Source organism: Bidens hawaiensis, unplaced genomic scaffold (genome assembly GCF_021521415.1).
Source record: "Bidens hawaiensis isolate Kalapana, Puna unplaced genomic scaffold, B.hawaiensis_p1.1 tig00022146_1, whole genome shotgun sequence".
In the NCBI taxonomy this organism is placed as follows: Eukaryota; Viridiplantae; Streptophyta; class Magnoliopsida; order Asterales; family Asteraceae; genus Bidens; species Bidens hawaiensis.
In genome coordinates this window covers 86136-99744 of record NW_027493428.1, presented here as the reverse complement: position 1 = coordinate 99744, position 13609 = coordinate 86136, and the positions used below count along the sequence as shown (strand labels likewise).

General features: G+C 37.4%; 1 protein-coding gene and 2 pseudogenes across 1 annotated transcript in view; all 3 read left to right on the top strand.

Moving 5' to 3' along the window:
• Positions 1–13609, top strand: part of LOC143564682 (cysteine-rich receptor-like protein kinase 2) — a 32640-nt gene that overhangs the window by 18578 nt on the left and 453 nt on the right. The gene's annotated exons all lie outside the window — the stretch shown is intronic.
• LOC143564688 (cysteine-rich receptor-like protein kinase 2 pseudogene) lies at positions 11515–12321 on the top strand (annotated as a pseudogene).
• On the top strand, positions 12421–13604 carry LOC143564680 (cysteine-rich receptor-like protein kinase 2 pseudogene; annotated as a pseudogene).

Here is a 13609-nt window from a genome sequence, read left to right as displayed (position 1 = left end):
GGCCTTTTTGTGATAAGTTGAAAATGACTTTTGATTTTCTAAGAAGGAGTTTCCAAAAGAGTGTTTGGATTAACTTAAAAAGCCAATAAGTTAATAAGTTGTTTTTTTAAAAAGTCTTTGGTTTAGCATATTGATGTAAGGGTGTAATGGTTAAAGAGATATGGGTGGAATGAAAGGTTGGAATGGAAATTCCAAACGTATAAGTTGATAAGTTGCCAAATCTCAACTTATTGAAACCCCCTTTTTTAGCCTTGTTAATAAGGAGAAAAGTAAAAATCCTTATGTGTCCCCAAACACTTTATAAACATAAAAAGGACTTATTAAACATTCATAAGTCATAAGGAGGAGAAAATAAGGAATCCCAAACACACCCTTAATATCCAAACATTACGGCCTTCAATAAGATTGTTTATTGTTACTACTATCAATCTACAGTTAACAAAAACTATTTGAATATACCAATCTCATCACTACATCAATCTACAGTTAACAAAAACTATTTGAATATACCAGTCTCATCACTACATGTATCAAGAAATAAAGCAACTCAGTACGTTTATACATTACAGTAAATTGTTTTACTTTATACATTTCAAGTAGTTATGTATATATCTATATCTATCTATAATCTATAATAAACAATCAATCAATCATACCCAGTAAAGTCCCGCCAACAGCAAAGTTATTGGTAGGGTCTAGGGAGGGTGGGATGTAGGCACACCGTACCTCTATCCAAATGGATAAAGAGGTGGCTTCCAGAGAGACCATCAGCTCTAAAATACATATATATAAAACAATACAGAGGAAATCCAAGTTCAACAGTAATAATATATATATATATATATATATATATATATATATATATATATATATATATATATATATATATATGGAAAGAATATACTAATATTATATATATGGGAAGAATGATACTAATAATAATAATAATACTAATACTATATATGTGGCCAAAAAAGGTAAATAGAAGTCCTAAGGAATTCCTTTCTTCCTAAAAATCCTTAACCTTAATTCTACTTCTCCAAGAGTTCCTATCTTCAACCATGTCCCCGGAAAGGTTTAAGTTTATCAAATCATGTTTAATCCTCTCATCCCACGTCAATTTAGGTCGTCTTCTACCCCTCCTCCCTTCTATAGTAATGTTTTCTACGGATCTAACAGGATTCGTCGTCTGTCCTCTCTTCACATGTCCAAACCATCTCAATCTCCACCTCTTATCTTGTCTGCTATGTTTGCCACCCCTAATCTCTCCCGAAACACAACGTTTCTTTATTTGGTCTAACCTTGTGTGCCCACACATCCAACGTAGCATTCTCATTTCTGCTACCTCCATCTTCCGCACTTGTGCCTTCTTGATGGCCCAGCAATCCGTTCCATATAGCATTGCAGGTCTAACCGCAACCCTATAAAATTTTCCCTTTAGTTTAGATGGGAAACTCTTGTCGCACAATATACCTGTGGCTGCTTTCCATCTACACCATCCTACCTGAACTCGATGGGTCACATCACTGTCTAATTCCCCATCACTCTGAACAAAAGATCCTAGGTACTTGAACTTCGTTACCTGCGGAACCGCCTGCCCCTCAATGGAGATCTGTACATCCTCGTTGTCATTTCCACCACCAAAATCACAGTGGAGGTACTCCGTCTTAGAGCGACTAATCCTTAAACCTTTTGTCTCTAAGGTTGTTCGCCACTCCTCAAGCCTCATGTTTAGATCTTGTTTTCTATCAGCAAGTAACACAATATCGTCTGCGAACATCATGCACCACAGAAGCGTCCCCTGGATCGACTTTGACAACTCATCCAAGACTACTGCAAAAAGAAACGGACTCAGCGCTGACCCCTGGTGAAGACCTACCTCTACTGGGAAGAAATCAATATCCCCCACTGACGCACGGACACTTGTTGCGCTCCTGGTATACATATCCATAATTATCTCTATGTATTTCCTTGGTACTCCTCTACCCTCCAAGCACTCCCAAAGCACCTGTAGTGATACACTGTCATAGGCCTTTTCTAGGTCAATAAACACCATATGCAGGTCACGCTTCTTCTCCCTATACTTTTCCATCAATCTTCTTAAAAGGTGTATTGCCTCTGTGGTGGAACGTCCCGGCATAAAGCCAAATTGGTTCACTGTAACCTGAGTTTCTCGTCTAAGTCTAACCTCAATCACTCTTTCCCATAGCTTCATAGTATGGCTTAGAAGTTTGATTCCCCGGTAGTTACCACAGCATTGGGCGTCTCCTTTGTTCTTATAAATAGGAACTACGACGCTACTCCTCCACTGGTCTGGCATCTTACCAGATTTGAGGATAATGTTGAATAGAGTAGTTAACCATATGACTCCTTCCTCCCCCAGACACTTCCACACCTTGATGGGTATGTTGTTTGGGCCAACCGTCTTAGCCATTCCCATCCTCCTAACAATCGTATGCACCTCTTCTCGTTTGATCCGTCGACAGTAGCAGTTATTCGGTTGTTGTCGTTGGACGGTTGTGTTGTCTTGTTCTTCTTGGTAAGCTCTCCCATTGATAAAAAGATTATGGAAGTAGCTTTGCCATCTTAGCTTGATGTCCTGCTCCTTAACCAATACATGCCCATCTGTATCCTTTATGAACTTCACAGGCCCTAGATCTTGCCTTCTACGCTCCCTGGCTTTGGCAATCCTAAACATAGCATGTTCCCCCTCTTTTGTTTCTAAACGTTCATACATCCGTTTATAAGCTGCGTTCTTTGCTTCCGCCACTACCTTCTTTGCCTCTCTCTTGGCCTTTTTGTAGATCTACCTCAATTCCACTCGCTCCTCCTCATCCGTGCACCTCATAAGATCCCTAAAGCATCGTTGTTGTCCCTTATCTTGTCTTGTACGGCCTCATTCCACCACCAAGACTCCTTATGCCCACCTGTCTTTCCTGTTGTGACCCCGAGAGTCTCCTTTGCTATTTGAATGATCTTTGTCGCCATATATTCCCATATATGAGTTGAGTCCCCATTTAGTCTAGCCCGCGTCTGCGGTATTAATTTATCCTTAAACAGTAAGAGATTTTCGTCCTTCAAATTTCCCCATCGAATTCTTGGTGTACCTTTCTTCTCTCGAACAATCAGCTTTTTTCTGAAGCCTATATCTGTCACCAGCAGTCGATGTTGAGCCACAACTGTCTCCCCATGTATGACTTTGCAGTCCTTCCACCAACGTCGGTCTTCTTGCCTCATCAAAAGGTAGTCAATTTGCGTGTCGCGTCCGCCACTGCTAAAAGTGATCAAATGAGAATCTATTTTTCTAAAATAAGAATTTATAATACCTAGGTCATGGGCCACCGCAAACTCTAGGAGATCTGTTCCGGTCTCGTTCCTATCACCAAAACCGAAACCCCCATGTACGGCTTGAAAACCATCATTAGCCTTACCAATGTGTCCATTAAAATCACCTCCTATACAAATCCTTTCACCCCTAGGTATGCCCCCCACCACCGCGTCTAGGCAATCCCAAAATTCTCTCTTTTCCTGATCCCCTAAGCCTACATGAGGCGCGTAGGCGCAGACTACCGCCACTACTTCCTCTCCTAGTACTAATCTCAACACCATAATCCTGTCATTATGCCTAATCACCTCCACCACACTAGTGTGTAGTTCCTTAGCCACTAGAAAGCCCACTCCATTCCTAGCTCCATCAGACTCCGAGTACCACAACTTATACCCATTACACTCAGCCCCCTATGCCCTTTCCACTTAGTCTCCTGGAGGCATGCTATCTGAACCCTGCGTCTTTTGAGCACATTTACCAATTCTAGCAACTTACTATTTAGAGTTCCTACATTCCAAGAAGCCAAACGTAAAATATACTCCCTATCTTTACCCTTTCCTACACTCCTCGTTTTAGGACATGGTCTCAAGTAATATTCATGGTTCCTACGCTCTATGATTGCATCTACTCGCACAAACGCAAGCTATAGAACACCCGATCAAACTGATAATAGTAATAATAATAATAATAATAATAATAATAATAATAATAATAATAATAATAATGGGTAGTAATTATAAATAATAATAATGATGGGTAATAATAATAATAATAATGGGTAGTTATAATAATAATAATATTATTAAAATAATAATAATAATAATAATAATAATAATAATAATAATAATGAGCACAGTGAAGAAAACTTGAAGGAACGGCAGATCTGTTGGGTTTCGTTTGCCGGAAAAGGAGAGCCGGTGGAGGAAAAGGCCGGATCACCAAAAAATCCCTCGAACGGTGACAAAAAACAACCGCAAGGTTCTCCTTTTAGAGCGACAGTTTCTTCCTGCCGGTTGAAAAGTCGTCTGAAAACTTGGTCGTCTGGATCTAGCTTGTTCGTACGACCGCGATGCTTTGCCGGAACTATCTTTCTGGTCTGGAGATGGTCCAAAGATCACCTGAGCTTAGAGACCTGCACAAACAAGACCCCACCTACCTTTTGCCCTGTGAAGCTTCTGGCCGAAGCAAGGTCCAGCTGGAGAATATGACAGTAACATGCTCTATCCGTAGTAGAGACTCTTAGCAAGCTCTACCCGACGCAAGCTCTAGCTGTAGAATAAACCTTCTGCCGGAGAAGATGGCCAGAGTAGAGGGCCGGAGTAGAGGGTTGAACGGTCGTATGTACGGAAGGGTTGAACGGTTAGATGTTATAATCTATAATAAACGAAACTTTTAAAAACTCTCTGGTTGCTCTCTATTTATTCTAAAACCGTCAGATTGCTTTATTTGTAAATGGAGGTTTCTCATGCATTTGACCCGAATTCATGGGTATGGGTCTTACCAAACTCAGATAGCCCTTAAACGGGTTATAACATCTCATTTAATTAAAAAAATAATATCAACAAACATATGATGTGAAAATCATATAAAATAGGAATATACTAAAAACAAATATATGATTTTTAGAAGATATTATTTATAATTAAAAAACAATTTTATAGTAAAAAAAATAAGCGGGTCTTGGATCTCATCATACCTAGATAGCTTTTAAACCGGGTTATACATCTCATTTATTTGTGAAACCCTTTTATCATCAAACACTAAGTATATCATTAACTTTCTTACAATAAATAAAATTAAAATCCAAAAAAATATATAAATATAAGAAACGAATAATGTAAAACAACCCCCGTAATACAGGGGGGGGGGGATAAAAACTAGTGTGTGTGTGTGTGTATATATATACATATATATATATATATATATATAAAAGAGTTCAAATAAAAAGAAAGAGTTTTCTAAGAATGGTAAAAACCAATAGATTTTTGACAAGTGACATTACAACCTATGTTGAAAAAACAATTCTAATAAACTATGTCGGTTATAGTGATGAAAGAGTAATTATAGGAAACTATATCAATTTATGGTAATTTTAAATCTTAACCATTGATTAACATGATCCAATGGCTATGATTTATTCTTAGTCTTCCTATGAAACTATTTCTTTTTAGTAAGGGTTAAAATAAAAATACACAGTTTTGTAGGAAGAGTAGAACCTACGTATTTTAAGTATAACTCTTTCATATATATATATATATATATGTAACATCCCGAAATTTCCAAAATGATATTAATTATATTACTTAATAATAGAGGGAAAGTTGACTCGGGTTCGGGAAATAAATAATAGAGTAGGAGTTGGTATGAGTCGGGCTAGTGTTAGATTATTTGAGATGGGTTAAATGAGAATGAGCCTTAGGTCCATGGGCTTTAAGGGATATAAATATCCCCTAAACCACCATAAAACCCTAAACCTCATCTCTTTCCATTCTAATATCTACACATTCAAAAACACACACACCATAAACGAGCAGGATCCGAGAGAGAGTAAACGTTAGTTGGTGCTAGATCGTCGTGACGAACCAAAGCAACACGACCAGCTCGTGTTCGTAAGTCGACTGTTCAAGGTACGTTTATGGTTAGAAATCATTCGTATAGGTTCGGTTTGATTTGAGAAATGGTAGATCTGAGTTTGTATGGTAAAAACGAATCCAACAAAGCTAAACTTACTGAAAATGGTTATGATTTGATGGGTTAATCGATTGATAAAAAGGACCCGTAACCTATATGCCTAAATCGCACCCTCTAAACATCGATGTTAGGTCGATTTGATAGTTGGGGTTTGTAGGCGCTGGTCAGACGATTCCATGGGTACCTAAATCGAGTTATTTGGTTAAGGAACGAATGATTTAAGAGCGAACAGAACCTGCAGACGACAACTTCGCCTGCAAGCTAAGTTCGCCTGATGAACTTCGCCTGCAAGCTAAGTTCGCCTGATGAACTTCGCCTAAAGCTAAGTTCGCCTAAGGTTTAACTTCGCCTAAAGCTAAGTTCGCCTAAGGTTTAACTTCGCCTAAAGCTAAGTTCGCCTGATGAACTTCGCCTAAAGCTAAGTTCGCCTAAGGTTTAACTTCGCCTAAAGCTAAGTTCGCCTAAGGTTTAACTTCGCCTAAAGCTAAGTTCGCCTATGGTTTAACTTCGCCTAAAGTTAAGTTTGCTTAGAAAATAAATTAAAAACCTAATGGAAAATGTGTTAAGACAGTTAATGTAAATAAAATTTTTCCAAGCTGACCTGGCAGCTCAACCCCAGCCAGGGGCTCTGCCCCTTGGACCCTGCTAGGGGCTGCCGCCCCTAGACCCCGCTGCCAGGGGCGCTGCCCCCGGACCCCCGTTCGTTGTGGGTAGTAGTTAAGACTGGAAAGATGATATGAGTAGTGATAGTTGTTTGATACGTGTACTTGTTATACAGTCAGCCGTGCACAGCTGAAGAAAGGGATTACGATTAACGGTGAACGTAACCGTGTTCAGGTGAGTTTCTAGCCCCATTCCTTGTTATGTTTTCGGGGCTGTGTGCATACTCGATGTGTTGTTAATACATTTATCCTAAGTGATAAGTGTATGTCATATGTGATATGTGTGATAGATATGAATGATTGTTTGTCGGTACGCGAACGATCTTCGGATATTGCGCGTACTGTCAGGTTAAAAATAAAGGTACGAATATTATATATCGTAGATGTATGAATATTTCAAATGAATACTTGTCGGGGCGTGAACGATCTTCGGATATTACACGTAACGACAAGGGGTATGGTTGTTAAATGAATGAGGTAAAGAATGCCTAGAGTGTTATTATGTTATAATGTAAGTATGTGTATTTAGGTACACGAATGGCATGTGAGTTCTACGTTCGACATAGTAAGTTAGGATGGCAAATCCCTCTAGCTTCTGTCGGGCATAGACTCGGCTGGTGATGGCGTAGTTAAGGACTGCGAGCCTTATACGTGAAGTAGATGATATATGTAAACGTAGATAAGGACTGCGAACCTTATACGTAATGTAGATAGGTGTCAGCATAGGAAAGGACTGTGAACCTTATACGTGCTGATTTTGTAGCATAGGGGAGGACTGCGAACCTCGTACGTGCTATGAATTAGGTTGCAACATAGGGAAGGACTGCGAACCTTGTACGTGTTGTGGATGTATTTCAGCATAGGAAAGGACTGTGAACCTTATACGTGCTGATTTTGTAGCATAGGGGAGGACTGCGAACCTCGTACGTGCTATGAATTAGGTTGCAACATAGGGAAGGACTGCGAACCTTGTACGTGTTGTGGATGTATTTCAGCATAGGAAAGGACTGTGAACCTTATACGTGCTGATTTTGTAGCATAGGGGAGGACTGCGAACCTCGTACGTGCTATGAATTAGGTTGCAACATAGGGAAGGACTGCGAACCTTGTACGTGTTGTGGATGTACTATGGTATAGGGAAGGACCGCGATCCTTGTACGTACCATAAATGGTGAACATAGGTAAGGACTGCGAACCTTGTACGTGTTCACGACCTTGAGTACAGGTATAGACGGTGAACTATGAACGTACTCTCGGTAGACTGAGGTTAGTGATTGTAGATATGTATGTATGTATGGTAGCAAGTATGTATGTAGAACAGAAGGGTAACTAGTGAAGTATGGATATGTATCTACGGATATGTATGTATGTGTATGTATTGTATGGCATTCGATTAACTAGAACTCACTCAGCGTAGCTGACTTTTAGTATGCACGCAGGTGAGCTGATTATAGAGTTAGCATGAGGATGACACACGGCATGGATTGAACGGCTGGCATCTGAAGAAAGAAGTAAAGATGTTTTAAATATAAAGTTTTGTGTTATGGTATTAAAGAAAAGATTTAATGTTTTGTAACAAATGATTGATGTTTTATATTCCGCGAAAAGTTTTAATAAACTCTGATTTGAAGAACTGTGTTTATGAGTAAATCCGACGCTAAAGTATGGTCACCGGGTTCGGGGCCTTACAATATATATATATTAAAGGGTTCAAATAAAAAGAAGTTGTTACCTAAGAATGATAAGAACCAATAGAATTTTGACATTTGACATTAAAACCTATGGTGAAAGAACAATTATAAGAAACTATGTCAGTTATAATGGTGAAAGAGTAATTGTAGAAAACTATGACGGTTTTTTTGTAATTTTAAATCTCAACCATTGATTGATATGATCCAATGACTATAATTTATTCCTAGTCTTCCTAGGAAACTACTTGTTTTTAGGATAACCCACCCCTGTATATATATATATATATATATATATATGTGTGTGTGTGTGTGTGTGTGTACCATTTTGTTAAATTAAAAGGTTAATAGAAACTAATAATTAGAAATTGACGGTTTAATTCGACAAACAACAAACCATTATTGTACGGCCCGGTTGGCTTAACACAGCTAGTTTAGGATCCGAAACTTTTATCGAAATTTGTCACACCAGATCATGAAAACCACCAAAGGTATTGTACTACTATTACATAAAGCAATTTATTGTGATATTAGAATTATCTACGTAACTCTTAGCTAGTCTTAAATACCTTTAAAACAAAAACCCTCTCAATTTTCACTTAAACCTTATCTTATGTAGGTTTGGTAGTTAATCAAAATATAATCTTCACATCGTAATTGTAATTTATGATAAAATACATGTATTCATATTTGATGCCAAATCTCTATACTTGTTGTGGTGTTCAACAGGTTAAAATAATATGTTAATTGAAAAAGAAAAATTATAATCATCAAAAGATTTTGAACTATACCAATTTAGTATTATTTTATCTAATCTAGACGACTAATAAAAGATTAATTACATTTGGTATTCTTTCATTTAGAAATCATGTGTTTCCAATCTTCTCTATAGATTATTCAACGACGTTGGTCATGAAGAGGATTACAAATAACCAATTAATTACTCGGAATAATATTAAAATCCTTTGATATTATATGACTCATGAGTCTGGAGGTTTATATATTATGTAGTTTAACAATGTTCATAGCTCAACTTCGTCTTCCTCAGGGCAAACTTCACTCGAACAGCACGTTTCTTCAACCTCTATGCTGGAGTCGCCTACTACGTTAGTCACGATTATCAAAAAAGGTAAGAATTCTCATGTGTTGACTCAATCAAATGTTTACTTATATGTTTATGAATATGATGTTTTTGTTGTTGTATGCAATTCAGTTTAAATCTTTTAACCTTATGAAAGTTCATAAGATCATTGACTATTAGCTGTTTGATCCTTTATTTGTTGGGAACTTCGGACTTCAAGTAACAAGTCGGTGAACTTGGGAAACCTCTGTTGACAAGTAGGTCATAGTTGGTTATGCTACCCATTACAATATGTATTCTGCTACACTCTAATTAAAATTGGTAATATCTTGACTAGTAAGTTAGGGTTATCTATATAAACCGAGTTATGGACATGGGATGCTACCGAGTTAGGTTCGTTAAGAGAAAACACGAGTTACATGCAATAGGAGATTTTGAGTGATACTTTCTTCATAATATATTGAGAGTGGTTCAATATTTGTTTCGTGTGTGTTTTCGTGTTTGACGTTTATCGATCAGAAGAACAAAGATATCGATCAAAGTTGTGATCGGTAACAAGGAGACCGAAGACGTCAATCAAGCAGTAAGAAACCTGGGAAATTTTTGAGGTGTTTGTTGATCAAAACAGTGATGGAAGGAGGAACATCTGAAGTCGATTAACCATGGATGGAAGAAGTCGTCCTCTTGATCTCCGCCATCGCTCCTTCTTGAGTTTCTATCGCCGTTGGTGGTTATGTTTCCTCTGTTTACCGATTAAACAAAAGGAAGTAAGTTCCTTTGAAGACGTAAATAAGGGTAGGCAACTTTATGTTTGGTTATTTGATTGAAAAGGTCAAAAGGAGTTTTGTTGGTGCTGACGAGGAATTAAGAAAAAAATAGTTGGGTTTTTTTTTGGTTGGTTGACCATTAACTATTGTTATCTAGGTTGAACAACCATGTTTGATTCGGAGTTTATTTTTATACGGGTCAAACGAGTTAGGTTCTGACCTATGGCTTGATTTGTTGGATCAAAATGATTAAAGAACAAAAGAAGATTAAGGAAGACTAGCTAGTGTTCGTTCGATTAGATGACAAGAATCACAACCAAAGGAGTAGATATGCGAATTCATATGAGCGACGGAATGGTCATGGACAAGGTCACAGAGGTGGTTGAGTTCGGGAGAGCCAAAAGAACACGTCTATGGATCAAGAGGAGTTCTGAGAGGTATCAACCGACATGTTAAGAACCAAGATGGTTGTGAAAGCCATGGGTCAAATCCAACAGGTCAAAAGAGACAAGTTTGGAGACAAAGATCTATTTCGAGTCGGAAGTTAAGGGTTGATTGTTGGTAATTTTGAATTCTTTATCACAAGTTAGTGAACTTGAATGACCAATATTGACAAGTAGTTCATAGTTGGTTATGTTTATAATTACATTATGTTTCCTATAACATTGTAATTAAATAGGTAATATTTTGGCTAGCAAGTTAGAGCTATGGTTAGACATTATAAAACACATGGGATGCAACTGAGTTAGGGTTCATCAAATGAAACATGAGTTACGTGTAATAGGGATTTTGAGTTATATTTTCTCTATAATAAATTGAGAGTTATTCAATTTTAGTTTTGTGTGTGCTATTGTTTGCTAAGTTATATCAATTCGTTCTTGATTATTTTCTGTTAGACTAGAAAGTACTTTGTAACTATTTATACAATTGTCATATAATATAGGGTGGTGAATTGAATATATTATAACTATATATTCATTGTCAATGATATTGCATAGGATAATTTTGAGCCTTATCAAGTATCATATTCCAATATATTCTATCAATATCCCTTTCACATGAGATAGCAAGCTTGCTTTCAACTTTTAACAAAAGGCAAGGAGTTATTGGATAACATGATCATTACATTGCAGTGGTTGGTTGGCTGCTTAAGATCAATATACATACTGTCATTATCATATATAATATGTGTTTATAATAAATGGTGACTACAATTGTGTGTTTGATCGATTTAAGATGGATTTTGATAAACCAGATATTTGATATCTGTAAACATGTGCAGTGAATTCTGATAAAGATGAATGGACCAACATTTAGAGAGTCTATTTTGATCATCATTTTGCTTCTAATAGATGCATCACAGGGGGATCCTAGACCTCAAATCATTAAATTAACCTGTAATAGACAGATTCCGAGCAATGAAAGCTTATACATTCCAAACTCTTTCCAGTCTATGGAGAAAATTAGCCCCGAATTACAACGTTCTAAAAGTGGAACATCATCCACAGGCTCGGGGCCTAACAGTAGCTTTGCACTTGCTGAATGCTATGGTGATCTTTCTATGGAGGATTGTAATCTATGCTATGCAGAAGCACAAAGAGTTCTTCCCACTTGCTTTCCTAACAATGGTGGACAAGTTTTTCTTGATGGTTGCTTCACACGAACGCAAAACTATAGCTTTTATCAAGAATATGCAGGAGCAGATGACATAGTGATTTGTGGAAATACAAAGAGCAGTCATGTGTTTAGGGATTTAGTGAGGCAGGCAATCTCAGATGCTGTAAGGGATGCACCAAGAAATACAAACTACTTTGCACGAAAACAGGAATTATCTGACACTGCAAATGTGTCAGCCTATGTGTTGGCAGACTGCTGGAACACTTTGAATGAAAATTCTTGTACAGAGTGTTTGGACGGTGCATTTTCATCGATCTTGAAATGCTTTCCATTATCTGAGGGACGTGCACTCCACACTGGATGTTTTCTGAGGTATTCGGATACCAATTTTCTCAATCCTGAATCAACCGAGTCCAATAATCAAGGTAATTCGGATGCTTAGTACCATAATGAATAGTTTTGAGATTCTTTGTACTAAAATTGCTAATTATGAGCTGCTTTAAGAAACTCATAAGTCACTGATCTAAGGTGGTATCAAATTTATGGTATCAAATATATCCCTCCAAACCAAGTTGCAAAGTTTTGAGGTATTCTAAAAATTGCTATCTTTTCTTTTTCTTTTTATTCTAATAACCAATGTTCACCTTTCAAAACACAAATTACTCCTCTTAAGGAGGTGAACCAAATACTTTAAAAAGCACATCGTGGACATGATTAAAATGCTAGAATTTAGGAGTTGTATATGAGTTAAATCGACATCCACTCGGCTCAAGTAGTATTCTAGATCAGCTTGAGTTCGGCTTAATATCTTGAATATTTATGTCAAACTTATATTTGATTACCAAACTTATTTCAAATGTATGTAACAGGGATGAATGACAAATACTACCAAGTTGTCCCACCTACTTGTGGAAATGAAAGAGCGACCTCTGCAAATTTCATTCCGTCCTTTGTCCAGGCAATGGAACGTGTTAGCGCCAAACTTAATGAATCAAATTTTGGAGTAGCATCTGTAGGTGCAACTATATATGCACTTAGCCAGTGTTATGGTGATATTCCTATCACTGATTGCCTATTATGCTATGCCGTAGGGCGGACTGCTCTTCCTCGTTGCTTACCTAGTACAGGTGGCAGAGTTTATTTCAACAGTTGCTTTTTGAGATATCAAAATTATAGTTTCTTTGAGGAGTATATAGGACAAGAAGATAGAAGTATATGTTCCAATACAGCAAGAAGAAACAATGCCTTTGAACAGTCAGTAAGGAAGGCGGTGGCTCAAGCAGTGGAAACTGCCCCTAAAAGCAACAACTACCATGCTAGAATACAGATTCTTATAACTGGGACTGAAAATGAGTTGGTTTATGCACAGGCTGATTGCTTACGCACAATAAACACTGGTTCTTGTGAGAAATGTTTACAAAAAGCAGCCGAGTCGATGTTAGACTGCTTGCCTAGGTCAGAGGGGTATGCATTGTTTACTGGTTGCTTCATGAAGTATTCTGATTCCAATTCTTCAAATCCAAATCACAACAGACTCTCTAAAGGTAAATAAAATACTCTCAAAATCTCACTCTTATTGTGGATACAAATTATGGACTCCTAAATTTTTTTAAATTGTGTACGTTCATTTATATGTTTCTACGAAAATGCCTATTAATTAAAAGATAAATAGCGGTATTGCGTGATATTGATGATGTTGATGATGATGATGATGGTGAAAGTGATAGTGATGGTGACGATGATAGTGGAAGTATGCTAGTGATGCATTAATTTTA